Here is a 14,012-nt window from a genome sequence, read left to right as displayed (position 1 = left end):
GCTAACCTCTCCAGTCAGTGTCAGATGTTGTTTTCCTCTACCATCTATGGCTCCCGCCCATTCCTGCAACAGGCTGTTACCACCCCCCCCCCCCCCCCGCTCCCAAAACATATTCTTGTATAACTGCGTCTTTTCACATATGCCGGCCCTCCCATAGTATGCTAGAGGAAGAAGTTTGGTTGAGAATTTGCCGGTTTTATAGTTTACTCACAGCATTGGTAAATAGTTAAATGGCTAATAACAAATAAGCCCACTGTGCTCGCACATTCCCAGACATTATGTGCCAGCCGATTGTATCTCCCATCTGCTCCTTTTTTTTCATTTAATAGAAAGTATAGCTCAGGAGTGTGCCTTCGTGGGCCTTGCTCCCTAAAACTGACAACCTAATGAATATACGTGAAGAGCGATATTGGTCAACCATGTACATGGACCTTAGGTCTTAGGAGTGGCGGTCGGTGAGGCCTTGGGTAGTGAAAAATACAAATCCAGCCTTGGCTGAGGGAGTCTGGGAGCCAGCAAGAGGCAAGTGGCATCACCACCTGTACTGGGGGGGGGGGGCGTATTTTTTGACCCTCGCCCTGGGAGCAGTTTGACCTAGAAACTGCACTGGCTGCATCCAGCCTATTTGCATGTTACCCCAAACAACTAAAAGATAGAAAATAAACACCATTCATCATACTCCCAGCTACCTCATTAGCAGTACTGTCAGAACAACCAAAGAAAAACTTCACAGCCACTAAAAAAAACAAGGCAACTTACAGGATTTGTTTTTTATACCACCAACTGTTCACAGCTCTTTACTTCTCAGCCTTCAGAATCAGACACAGGCTGAACACAAATGGACTAGGGGGCAAGACACCCACTCAATCTTCCCTAGTCCGCTCGACCCTAGGCTGTTTTCTTGGCAACCTCGTTTTTCCCTGTAGCCTGTTTTAACCAAGATCTCAAAGCAACTCTAGAGGGAACATCAAATGTGATTTTTTTTTGTCTTTAATTGTCTATGATTAGGTGACAACATATTGCAATTATGAAACATTGTGGCTTGCTGAAAGGTTAATGTATTTGCACCTGTGATTGCAGTCCCCTGAAAGAACACTGTGACATGTTTTTCTTAATAAAGCCAGACTGTTCTAATCTTTATTTAGTCTCTTCCTGTACTTCCTACATACAAATGCAACTAGAGATGATCAATGAGATGCAAATAATTTCTCCTTGCATTTAAATGTCATGTAAATGTTATGCAGCTTGAACCAATAAAAAGTTATTCTGATCCAATGTAAAGCTGTATTTAAAAGGGAACTTAACAGATGGATATGAATGTTTCCTTTTAAACACTACCAGTTACTTGTCAGTCCTGCTGATCTATTTGGCTACACTAGTGGCTGAAATACACACATGATACAAGCATGCAGCTAATCCAGTCTGACTTTAGTCAGAGCACTTGATCTGCATGCTTGTAAGGCCTCCTTTCCACGGACCGCTGATAGGCAGTAAAATGCCTCTCTCTCTGCTCACTCAACTCTCTCAACTCTCTCAACTGCTCACTGCTGCCTAGTAACTGCTTGTTGCTGCATGATAACTGCTTACTTCTGCCTGGTAACTGCTTGCTGAGCACACAGCTCAATAGTTCGTGGAAAGGAGGCCTTAAAGAGGAACTCCAGTGAACATTTTACTGTTGGCAGGTGATGTAGCTGCTGCATGGTTTTTGGCAGTTGGAAACAGCTGTAAACAGCTATTTCCCACAAAAGTTCGAACTTTTCTTGTGGGAGGGGATACTTGTGGGAGGGTTTTCACCACATAATCAGCCATACAGAGCCCCCTGATGGTCTGTTTGTGAAAAGGAATAGATTTCTCATGTAAAAGGGGGTATTCAGCTACTGATTGGGATAAAGTTCAAATTTTGGTCGGAGTTTCTCTTTAAAGGCGCTGGGGCTAAAAGTATTAGAGACACAGGATCAGCAGGAGAGTCAGGCAACTATTTTAAAAGTAATAATCCATATTCCTCTCAGCGTAGGTTCCCTATAAATTTACATGGAATTTGAATGCAAGGACAAATTATTTGAATCTCACTGATCATTCCTAAACGCAACCACAAAACTGCTAATTCACAAACACCTCACTAAGGCCTCTTTTCCACGGACTATTGAACTGTGTGCTCAGCAAGCAGTTGCCAGGCAGCAGTGAGCAGTTGCCAGGCTGCAGTGAGCAGTTTTGAGTGTTTGAGAGGCTGGCCATCAACAGTCCATGGAAAAGAGGCCTAACCTTGACTATGATCTAATATAATGTAAGTAGTGTGAGTAACGAAGCCTAACCACTTAATTGTTTTGTTTTTTTAATTAATCTACCCCATGCCAGTTCTGCTCAACAGTCAGGCAAATGTTAGAAAATTGATTCTAAAGAGTTGTGACACGTGCATGAAAAACGGGTGCCGTGACAAAAGGGCCCGTGTTATTAACGAATTTGGCGCCAGGTATTAACGAAATTTGGTAACGAGAATCATCGTTGTCAAGATTTATTAACGATAATTACTGTTCCAAAAAACAAACGAGAAATAATAACGAATAAATATTAACGTTAAATATTGTAACGTTTTTTGTCAATACTGCTTAACCCAACCCTACCCTCAAAAAGAGCCCTCCCTTGGTGGTGCCTAAAACTAACCACTCCCCTAGTGGCGCCTAACCCTAACCACCACCCCCTTGGTGGTGCCTTACCCTAACCACCCACCGATGGTAAATACGAAGGAGGCACTCAATTGGCTTCAAACTTGCGTTTTATCAAATCCCAGTAATACAACAGTGTATTACTGGGATTTGATAAAACGCAAATTTGAAGCCAATTGAGTGCCTCCTTCGTATTTACTACATTGAACCGTGTGTGGAGTGGTGACCCACAGAGAGATTGTGCACCGGCAACATAGACCTGACTAGGCCTATTCCACAGGGACTCGCTGCAGTTTGCTTGTTGTGCACCCACCGATGGTGCCTAATCCTAACCTCCCCGGTGGTGCATAACCCTAACCACACCCCTGGTGGTGCCTAACCCTAACCCCCTTCCCCTGGTGTTGCCTAAAACTAATCGCCACCTAGGTGGTGCCTAATAGTGTTGGGCGAACACCTGGATGTTCGGGTTCGGGCCGAACAGGCCGAACATGGGCCAGATGTTCGGCATGTTCGGCCCGAACGCCGAACTCAATGGGAGTCAATGGGACCCCCGAACATGCCCATTTTGGGGGCCCTATGGGGTCGCAGGCATAAGGGGGGAGCATGCCCCGGTCGCGGGGGGGGGTCGGAAATTCCCCCCACCCCCTCCGCTAGCGCTCCCCCCTCTGCCAGCTTCTCCATACAAAAAGTTTGAAACAAGTTCAATAGTACCTGGGCTGGTGGCACTGGCTGGCAGTGGAGTGAGGAGGAGGAGGAGTCCGAGTAGCAGAGTGACGTTGAGGCCGGGCAGCGGGCGGTTCAGCGCTAGTACCCTTGTGGTACTTCCGCCCTTTCTCTGACCTCACGTCCTCTGCGTGATGACGCATACGAGGGTACGCGTGATGCGTACCCTCGTATGCAGAGGACGTGAGGTCAGAGAAAGGGCGGAAGTACCACAAGGGTACTAGCGCTGAACTGCCCGCTGCCCGGCCTCAACGTCACTCTGCTACTCGGACTCCTCCTCACTCCACTGCCAGCCAGTGCCACCAGCCCAGGTACTATTGAACTTGTTTCAAACTTTTTGTATGGGGAAGCGGGCAGAGGGGGGAGCGCTAGCGGAGGGGGTGGGGGGAATTTCCGACCCCCCCTGCGATCGGGGCATGCTCCCCCCTTATGCCTGCGACCCCATAGGGGGCATAGGGGGGCAGTATTCGGCCGAACAGGGCCCTGTTCGGCCATGTTCGGCCATGCATTCTGCAGTTCGGGCGAACCCCGAACAGTTTGGCCGAACACCACCAGGTGTTCGGCCGAACTCGAACATCACCCGAACAGGGTGATGTTCTGCAGAACCCGAACAGTGGCGAACACTGTTCGCCCAACACTAGTGCCTAACCCTAACCACTCCCTTGGTGTTGCCTAACACTAACCACTCCTTCTGCAGAAACACGCTTTTAGATATATTAATGATAATAACTTTGAAAACGTAAACTTTTTAACAAAATAATATGACAAAAACTATACCATTATAAACTTCTAAAATGATAACTACCTCAAAAACTATAACACTATAATGTCATTAACGAAATTTTGTCACGACGTCCTTTTTTCATGCTTTTTTTGCCGTATTAACGATAATTGCATTAAAGTCTATGGTGGCGCCCTTTTTTCCTGCTCCCGTTGTGACTGTGTTCATTCATTATCAGGCAAATTGTGAACGAAAAACAGCAATTCAGCATCACTGAGGCCATCCCACAGGAATGACTGACTAACAATGGGCTATATTCAGCACACTGCAGTACAAGCACTGCGCACAGGAAGTGCATGGCGCTTTTACCAGTACTTAGGACTCATTCACACCAATGTGCTTCTGTCCGCTTCTGTGCGCCTATTTCAGCAACCTGTATCTGTTAACATTATGTGCTGAAAAAAAGCGCACAGAAGCGCACGAAGTGTGAATGAGGCCTCTCTGGTTATGTAGTGTGCCTTGTACAAAAAATGTCACTTGTGTTGCTAAGGCAACATGCGTTGCACTACTTGCATGATACCTATTATACTAACAATGCTCATGTTACCTAGGTAACATGAGTTGTGTTTTTCAACTGGCATAAGTACTAGTGAAATTGCTGTGCACAAACCAAGCACAGCAAGTTTTCAGCAGTTTGCTGAATATAACCCTAAGTTCACAACAAAATCAAGGAATGATAGCCCAGGAGATGTTAAATAATCACAAGTTAACATTTAAAGAGACTCTGTAACAAAATTTTCAGCCTTTTCTCTTGTATCCTATAAGTTCCTATACCTGTTCTAATGTGGTCTGTCTTACTGCAGCCTTTCCTAGTTGCACAGTGGCTGTATTATCTCTGTTATATAATCTAATCTTCTTTCCTCTGACGACTTTGTCGGGTTCAGGCAAGAATGTGCTGCTCTGCTTGTTACAGGCAGAAGCTATACAAACCCTCTCCACGCCCCCTGCAGGCTCTGTATGAGTCACAGACTGAGCTCCTCTCAGCCTATCACATGCCATGTCTTTTGTTTGTAAACATTGCCTAAAACTGGTAATTACAAGCCAGGATTGTAGCAGGGATTGGCAGAAACAGCACAGAGGGGCCAAGGAGAACATAATGAATAGAATGGTATGCTTTTTATTGTAAGAATTTTAGAGTTCAGAATACAGATTCATAACTGTCAATGTTTTGGGGAGTACCATCAGAAGTACAATGAACAATGATGGGCATGGCAGGTTTGGAAGCAGAAAACCACTACCATCCCTCCAAAAAGAATTGCTATATTGCTTCAATTTGCTAAAGATCAAATGGCTAAGACATAAAACTGCAGAAAGGATGTTCTGTGGACAGATAGGTCAAATGTAAACTTTTTAACTAAGCTTTCTTTTTATTTTTTTTACTTACCGTTACCTTTTTGATTATGTTTGTCAAAAGGCAAATATTGCATTTCTGTATGCGAATTTTGACAGTGATGGATCTATCTCTGGAAATATTACATAGACTTTGTTTTTGTTTTTTTATTGGGAGCAGTAAGCAGATTTTTAAAGCTAGGTCTTCTACTATCTGGACCTGTGGAACTATGGTAAATATGTGTTTAACTGTTTAATGTGGGCATAGGCTAGGAATTGTGTTGGACTGGTTATATCCCTCACAAAGCTAAAATGAGATAGCTCTGTAAACAGGGTCTAGGAGGCATTTCAGTGGGATATGTGATAAAAGTCCCATGATTGAAACCCTATGATGCCACAGTAGTTTTCTTAGGAAAGGGTGGGAGAAAAAAGAACTGGCATTAAAGGGAAAATCATGCCTAAAGCATCAAAGCCCTTAATGATTTATTTTTAGGCCATAACATTATCTCTGATTACTGAATTGTGTTTCAAGGTGTTAGGTGGCTGGGATTAGTTATAGACATATTAACCCTGAAACATTTCTAAGGATGTATTGCTATAGAAAGTCATATTATTTGTCTAGTCTCCAGTGGGTCTGCAAACACTAGTTAAATTAAAAATCTGATATTTGTAAACTTGAGACCACATAAAGATTTAGATTATTGCAGACAAGTTTTATTGTTATTTATAGTAAATTTAATAAAGGCTGAGCATTAACATTGGATTAATTTATGTTTTATACGAAGTGGAGAATTTTGAGTGGGGGTAGAGTGGGGTGGAAGCAGAAAATGTGGGCGCATGAGGCAAGTGGACAATAAGGCCACCGCTATTGACTCTCATGTTAACCACTGGGGGACCGCCTCACACCGATGGGCGTGGCCATTGCGGCAGCCCCAGGACCGCCTAATACTAAGTCCTGGGGCTGCATTTTGCAGGATATCGCGCGCAAGCTGCGTGCGCATCTACTGCTCGGGGCAGAGCTCTGCCCCGCCTTCAGTCTCCGAGCGGTGATTGCTGCTCGGGAGACTGTTAGACGGTGAAACCGCCATCTTTTCACTAAGTACAGCGCTGCGATCAGCAGCAGCACTGTTCTGGGGACAGCTGTGTGACACGGCTGTACCCTGGAGGACAAGAGAGCGATCGGCCGTCATAGGCAGAAGCCTATGACGGCCGATCGCCAGGATTGGCCGGCTGGGGGGAGGGAAAGGTTCTAAAAAAAAAAATAACTTAAATAGTAAATTTTTTTTTAAAAAAAACAACATAAATATTTATTAAAAAAAAACACAGGGGGGGCGATCAGACCCAACCAACAGAGAGCTCTGTTGGTGGGGAGAAAAGGGGGGGGATCACTTGTGTGCTGTATTGTGTGGCCCTGCCGCTTGGCCTTAAAGCTGCAGTGGCCAATTAGCAGAAAAAAGGCCTGGTCTTTAGGGGGGTTTACCTCTGCGGTCCTAAAGTGGTTAAATATCGTTTGACAGCGCCTAAGCGGACATTTGGGCATGCGGTGAATAATAACATTTACAATGGGAGCCCCTGAAAAATAATGTTTACAATGGGTGCCCAGTGAATAATAACGTTTACAAACATACTTGCCATACTTACCATAGCTATCAGATATATCTACGTAAAATAACAAAATCGATATTCTCTGGGAAAAAAAATACTCCTCAAATAACTAAATAAAATATATTGATTTAAAAAATATCATGATAAATGATATGAGTGTCTTAGGGTTAGGCAGCACCAGGGGAGTCTTAGGGTTAGGCAGTGGCACCACCAGGGGAGTCTTAGGGTTAGGCAACAACAGGGGGGGTCTTAGGGTTAGGCACCACCTGGGGGGGGGTCTTAGGGTTAGGAAACACCAGGGGGGGTCTTAGGGTTAAGCACCACCAGGGGGGGTTAGGATTAGGCACCACCAGGGGAGTCTTAGGGTTAGGGATAGGTAGAGGGAGGATTCTATGTGAGAGTAGGGTTATGTTTAGTTGTAGTAACATATCGGTAATATTTACTAATGTTCTACTATAGTTATTGCAATTGTACATATATTTCTTTTTCATTGTTATAAAAGATATTTTCAGATTTTATTACATGAAGAAACGATGCTATTAAATATTATGGTTGTACATATATTTTTAATTTCATAGTTATAAACAATATTTTCAGATTTTATTACAAGAAGAAACAATAAAGTATGGTTATAGACAATATTATTAGATTCCGGCTATGCCCTATTTTCCAGGTGCCCTTATTTGATGTATGCAGTGGGGTATAGTGGGGGGGATCAATTAGATAAATGATTCTTTAAAAATCTGTGTTGGAGACTTGGAGTATCTTTAGATCTTTATGCCTGAGTACACCCAAGCACAATTACTGCTGCAGGGATAGGGACTCAATCTCTTGGGGGACCAGGGTTCTGTAAAGACATGTCACATTGCTAAGGAGACAAACAAACCTGGCTTATTAACCTTGTGGCCAGGCCAAATTATATTCAAGAGAATATACAACAAGGAGACTGAATGTTGAGAGGATTTTAATAAATAAGCTAAACAAAAAGGGAGACAAAGGGCATCTTGCCATGATGGTAATAGTTTTGGGTAGTAAGCTGGGTAATAAATCTATAGTAGTAAGCCTTGAAAAGAAAGCTAAATGAAATCCATTAAAGGAACATGAAAGCCATATTATTGAGAGAAAGTAGTGTGCTAACCACCAAGCAATTGCTCACTGCAAAGTTAGGAAATACAATACACAATATTAAGTCATACCTATATAAAAATAAAAGAAGAAACTGTTGTGTAAAAGTGTAAAACTCCAAAGATGGATCAGCACCAGACTCAGGTAAATGTATCAGCTCATTTATTGCATAAAGGTTACAGCATAAGCAATGACATACGCTGTTTCTGGTATAGCCCTTAGCTATGCCTGAAACAGCGTCTGTCATCGTTTATGCTGTAACCTTTATGCAATAAAAGAGCTGATACATTTACCTGAGTGTGGTGCCGATCCATCGTTGAAGTTCTGCTGCTGAGAGCCTCATGGGACATAGAGGTTTAGATCATGGCACACCTGTGTTTACCTTTGTGGTGCTTCCTTGCTGCACAGTGTAAAAAAGTGTAAATACAGAAACTCTCTATCAATATTATGGCACTGCATTTACAGGGCAACGTGCACATTTACAGTGGCAGAGAGGCCTCTCTGTATGATTGCAATAGTACTGCATGATGCAACTATTTGGCTATGTTGTTTTGCAGTTGCATAGCAGCGCAATGCAAGTTTCACCCACTCCATGGAAAATTTCAATGCTAACTAGAAGATCAGAAAAACTTCAGTATTTAAAATGTAACACCACCACTATAAATAACAAAATAGAGAGTCACAATGTATCCATGGCAAGAGAATAATGATTCTGCCAGGCTTGTGTAATAAGCACAGGCTCCTGTGCTTTTCTCACGTTTCATGTAACATATAAATAAATGAAGGTAGTAATACATATCTCGTCACACCAGCAGACAATGCAGGATGATCAGGATTCCTTCAAACAGATAGCAGCTTCTGTGTTAAGGACCTCAGTGGGGGTCTAGCCGGCATCACCGTGCTTATATAGATCTGGGCTGTGTTTGTGTCGGATCTATACACCTGTGGGAGAGCTGTCACTCACAGCCCCCACTGACATGCTTATCCCCAATGCTGCTTGTTTTTGTAGAACCCTGATCATCCTGCACGGTCTGTTGGTGCTGTGAAAAATGCATTGCTACCTCTGTTTATTCATACATCACAAGAGATGTCAGAGGAAACGAAGAGACTGTGCTTACATTCACTGGACTAGAACAATCATTACTATATGTATGTATTATCTGGAACGTAAAAGCCATTTTCAATTAACCAATTAGGAAAATAGTTTTTTTTTGACACAGTATATTCTGATTATTTTTCCACATAATCACCTCCTTTATTAAAGCATTTATCATACCTTTTTTACAAGGTTTTCAATCCTTTTTGTTGAAGTAGCTTTACATTTCTCACCTATGGGTTGGAGGAATTGGGGTAATTATGTTAATCCTGCTGAAGAAACAGTTACTGGCCCTCTGCAATCATGAGACGAGCAGTACAGGAAGATACTATACTAAATGGAGAAACATCATATTTTGTTCTTGTTTGTTAAACTTGGCTGTTCATGATCTCATTATGTGAACAAAAACAAAAAACAAATCACATTTAGATATTTAGGCAGAAATATAAAAAAATCAGAAACACTTTCCCCTAAAAAATACAAGAAATAGGAACAAAATAGATGCTATATAGAATATACAGGCAGGCGTATAAATTACATGACAAAAAAAGATATGTAAAACATTTTATGCCTAGCCATAAGGACCGGATTTACCATAAGGCAATGTAGGCACATGCTTACAGGCGCATGATAATGGAAAGGCGGCTCACTCCCCTCCCCGAGCGCCTACCCCCTTCCTTCCCTATGCAGACTCCTGAGCAGAGTGTAAATGAGAGGCTACTCACCCTGCTTCCAGCATTCCACTAATGAGATCTCCCTTCAGTCAGGGGCACCTCTAGCTATTTAATACTTGGGGCACCTCTAGCTACCTAATGTTGAGGGTAGGTCTGGTTACCTAATGCTAAGGGGCACCTGTAGCTACCTATGATGGACAAGGGAAGTAAGGGAGAAGTGACAGCTGCGCCAGCCAGTACACTTGCTTAGAGGTTTGTATGTGTGTGGAGGGCGCAGTCTAGGGTGCCAGGAAATCTGTGCCTATAGGCTTCTGTGAGGTAAATCCGGGTCTGCTAGCCATGCATAATTATGGTTACATACAAAATTGAATTGAATCTAATGTTTTGCGTTACGGTTTTGCATCGCAAATTCTGAATTTCGCTGCACAATTATTACTGTGCGAAATCTGAGCTCATCACTTGATTATATATGAATCTTCTTGTTTTGTAATTATATTGGATCCCATTTTTTGCTGTAATTTATTACAGCCCACCTTTTCTGATTGATGTTTTAGTGTATTTTCTTATTTTTAATGAAAGACAACATCCTGAATAAAAGTATTTTGTTGCATTCCATTTCTGTGGGTGTTGCAAGTACTGTATATATGCATATATTATTTGGAATACTTTTTTCATGGATGCCTCGTTTTGTGTATGGATAATTATGCTGGCTCATCCTTTTTAGGACCTTTCTTTGCTTTGGCTCTGTAGTTTCATATTCAACAAGAACAAAATAAGACACACTCATGCTTGACATATCAGGCCATAACTGGCAAAAGCAATATCACTTTCAAGGGATCATTCAAAGAATACTGATTACTTTTCTTTTTGGTAATTTAGTTAACCATCTGACCCAGATTAAATAATAAACAGTCCCTACAACTCAAGCTACACCATGTGAAACTTAATTTGCTGTAAGAAGTAAAATTACTCTCCGAAAACTGCTCTCAAAAAATGACATTATTTTTCACAAATAAAATAAATGAAGTAGAAGGGAAGTAGATTTTTTTCCCCTAAAGCATTGCAAGGTGCAGCCCACATTACAGCAGGGGCAGCGTCCCACATCACCATCCTCTGGGCAATACTGATACCAGGGTCATTTCTAGTCTTTAGAAAGCTTAGGCAGGACAATCCATTACTCATTACACATTTATATCGGAGCATGCCTAAAAGGTCATGCCAAAGAACAGACACATGCAATCAACTGGTAGGCCTTGGGTAAAAAATTTTTTAGCAATGCACAATTTTATTAATCTGTACTGACATAACCTCTTAATATAATATGCCATAATCCTCAGTTTCAGATATATGTGTTCCTTTTTCAAGTAGCATCGATATGTATAAAATGGTGACCAGAATCACAGGCAAACAAAGGAAAGATCCTGCTAAAAAGGAAGTTTTGGTGATCCATATCAATTGTTATGTATAGTATGCTTGAGGGGCCTCTATGTAATATTTGCTCTGGTGCCCATATCTCCATAGCTACGGCACTGACAAGTTCAGTACAAGTCCCACTCTTTGAGGGTCACACATTACAACTAGTATGAGATTGTGAGATGCATGAACCTTATGAGCTTTACTAAATGGCATTATGTAAACATCTGCAACAAAATGAGAACACCTGTCCTTTAAATTATTGGTCTAATAATAAAGCCATTTTCTTAATCAACTGGGATGCCAATCAAAATCTATAGTTAAAACATATATTTTATCTTTCTCATTTAAGTCCTAATTGGCTGAAAGTTACATCCTAGTTATATGTACAAATTAAATAGCGATCCGCTAGTGGGCATCAAGTAAACCAAACAGTGATCCGGTGGTGGGCATCAAGCAAATCAAATAGCATTTACATGATGGGCATTGGGGAACAAGTAAATAAAATGGTGATCAGGTAGAGGGTAACAAGAAACTTATTAATAGTGGTTTCTTTCCATTTTTCTTAAAGAGAACCCAGGCGGGGTTCATGAATCGCAATCCATATACAGAGGCTGGGTCTGTCTATAGAGCCCAGCCTCTGTTGCTAGTTAGTTTCCTCCAAAGCCCCCCCTGCACGCTGTCAGACCCCATAAAACACAGCCGCGCTGGCCGCGTGTCGCAGCCGGCTGTGTTTATCCCACTAATATCAGTCTCCGCTCTCCCTCGCCTCATGAATCGCTCCGGTCCCCACCCACATCCCTTCCCTCCCAGCTGATTGGAGGGAAGGGACGCGGGCGGGGACCGGAGCGATTCAGGAAGCGGGGGAGCAGCCGAGACTGACATGCATGAGGTAAACACAGCCGCATAGCGCGCCTGTGTTTTATGGGGTCTGACAGTGTGCAGGGGGGTCTTTGGAGGAAACTAACTAGAAACAGAGGCTGGGCTCTATAGACAGATCCAGCCTCTGTATGCGTATTGCGATGTAAAAACCCCGACTTGGGTTCTCTTTAAATTGTTCAAGAAGAGGAAGCACATTTTTCCTAACTGTACTGTTTATACACATACTCCAATCCCAACGTTGGCTTAGTTGCTAGCCAACTATAATTTATAAGCTCGTGGTTTCAGTACATTTAGGTTTATATAGTTCCAAAAGCTCATATTATACTAATAATACATCAGAGTGTAATATGATGCTGGCATAATTGTGAAATAGCTTTGTCTCATTAAAAATATGTTCAAAACACCAAGGAATATTTTGTAAGCTCTCAAATATGAGCAAAGCTTTCCCTTGCTCATAATAAAGTAACCAACCTTTTATAAGACTGAGGCAGGTTTTGATGCATGTGTTTTGATACTGCAGGCAGTGAAACAATGTTTTTCTTTTATTAGAGAGATAAGAACAAGGCAAGGCGATGTTGTGTGTCCGAAATCCATATGCTGTAAAATAAATGTGGGCTATTTCCATATTTATGAGACTTGACTCTCAAATGTACTTTTAAAGTATCATCCTGTTTGATTATTATTGTCGTTACAGATAAGCCTCGGTTTTATTAAAATATGAGTATCTTTGTGATTACTTTTCCAGGCGGGCCATTGCATTCATGTTGGTATCTGACTCTTTCTAGCTACAACCTGCTCACAAGGTTAGAACAGCGTTTTCAAAATGTTAAACCACAGGCCCTTAACTGGTTTGCGTTCCATGGTTTTTACCCCTTAAGGTTCCTGACATTTTTACACTTTTGCTGTGTCGTTTTTTGATACAGCAGTAACTTTTTAATTACTTATACCATCTTAGTGATATAATTTTTGTATGTGGTTGTTTCAGTACAATTTAGGCTTTCTCTGGGTAATGTTTTTCCCAAAAACTATTTTATATGATCGTCATTTTATGGGGAAAAATGAGGTGTTAATGAAAACACACATTTTTGTTTATATTTTACTGTCCCTTATATTCACATCACAAGTCCCACAGTTATAAAACACATAAAAATATATTCTTTGGCACTTCTTGGTTACAATGACGCCACATATGCCATATTTTATAGCTGGGTATATGGCGGTTCGCTATCCCCAGCCTGCTAGTCTGTAGCGATCAAATTCGTGCACTATGACGACAGTTCGGAGACCGAAATGCTGTAGCGGTAATAGCAGAGCAATGCATCTATAGAGCATTAGGATCGCAAACTATCACCCTATAGGAATCACATCTGATCGCTATAGGCTGCAGTCATTAAAAGTGCATAAACAGATATCGGTATTGCAGGGGTTAACAAGGGGTTAGTAGGCTAGGCTAGCTAGAGGTTAAAACTTAACTGGGGAGAAAAAGAAAACATTTAATTTTATTGATTCTTGTCACTTTCATATTTTTTTTAACGTGTTTACTTTTTCTTCTTGTCTAACTTGGCAATGATTGAATGAATGATTGTTGTTGAATGATTGAATGAGTGTTGCTATTTGCTACAGGCAGCAGCAATTACTATTACAAATGAGCGTGCATGCGTATGATCAGCAAGCATGTGTGGCGGTGGATGGCGGTTTGTAATAGGGGACGTAAATTCTGC

This window comes from Hyperolius riggenbachi, chromosome 2, assembly GCF_040937935.1.
Source record: "Hyperolius riggenbachi isolate aHypRig1 chromosome 2, aHypRig1.pri, whole genome shotgun sequence".
Taxonomy (NCBI): domain Eukaryota; kingdom Metazoa; phylum Chordata; class Amphibia; order Anura; family Hyperoliidae; genus Hyperolius; species Hyperolius riggenbachi.
Note: the sequence above shows the minus strand (reverse complement) of the source record.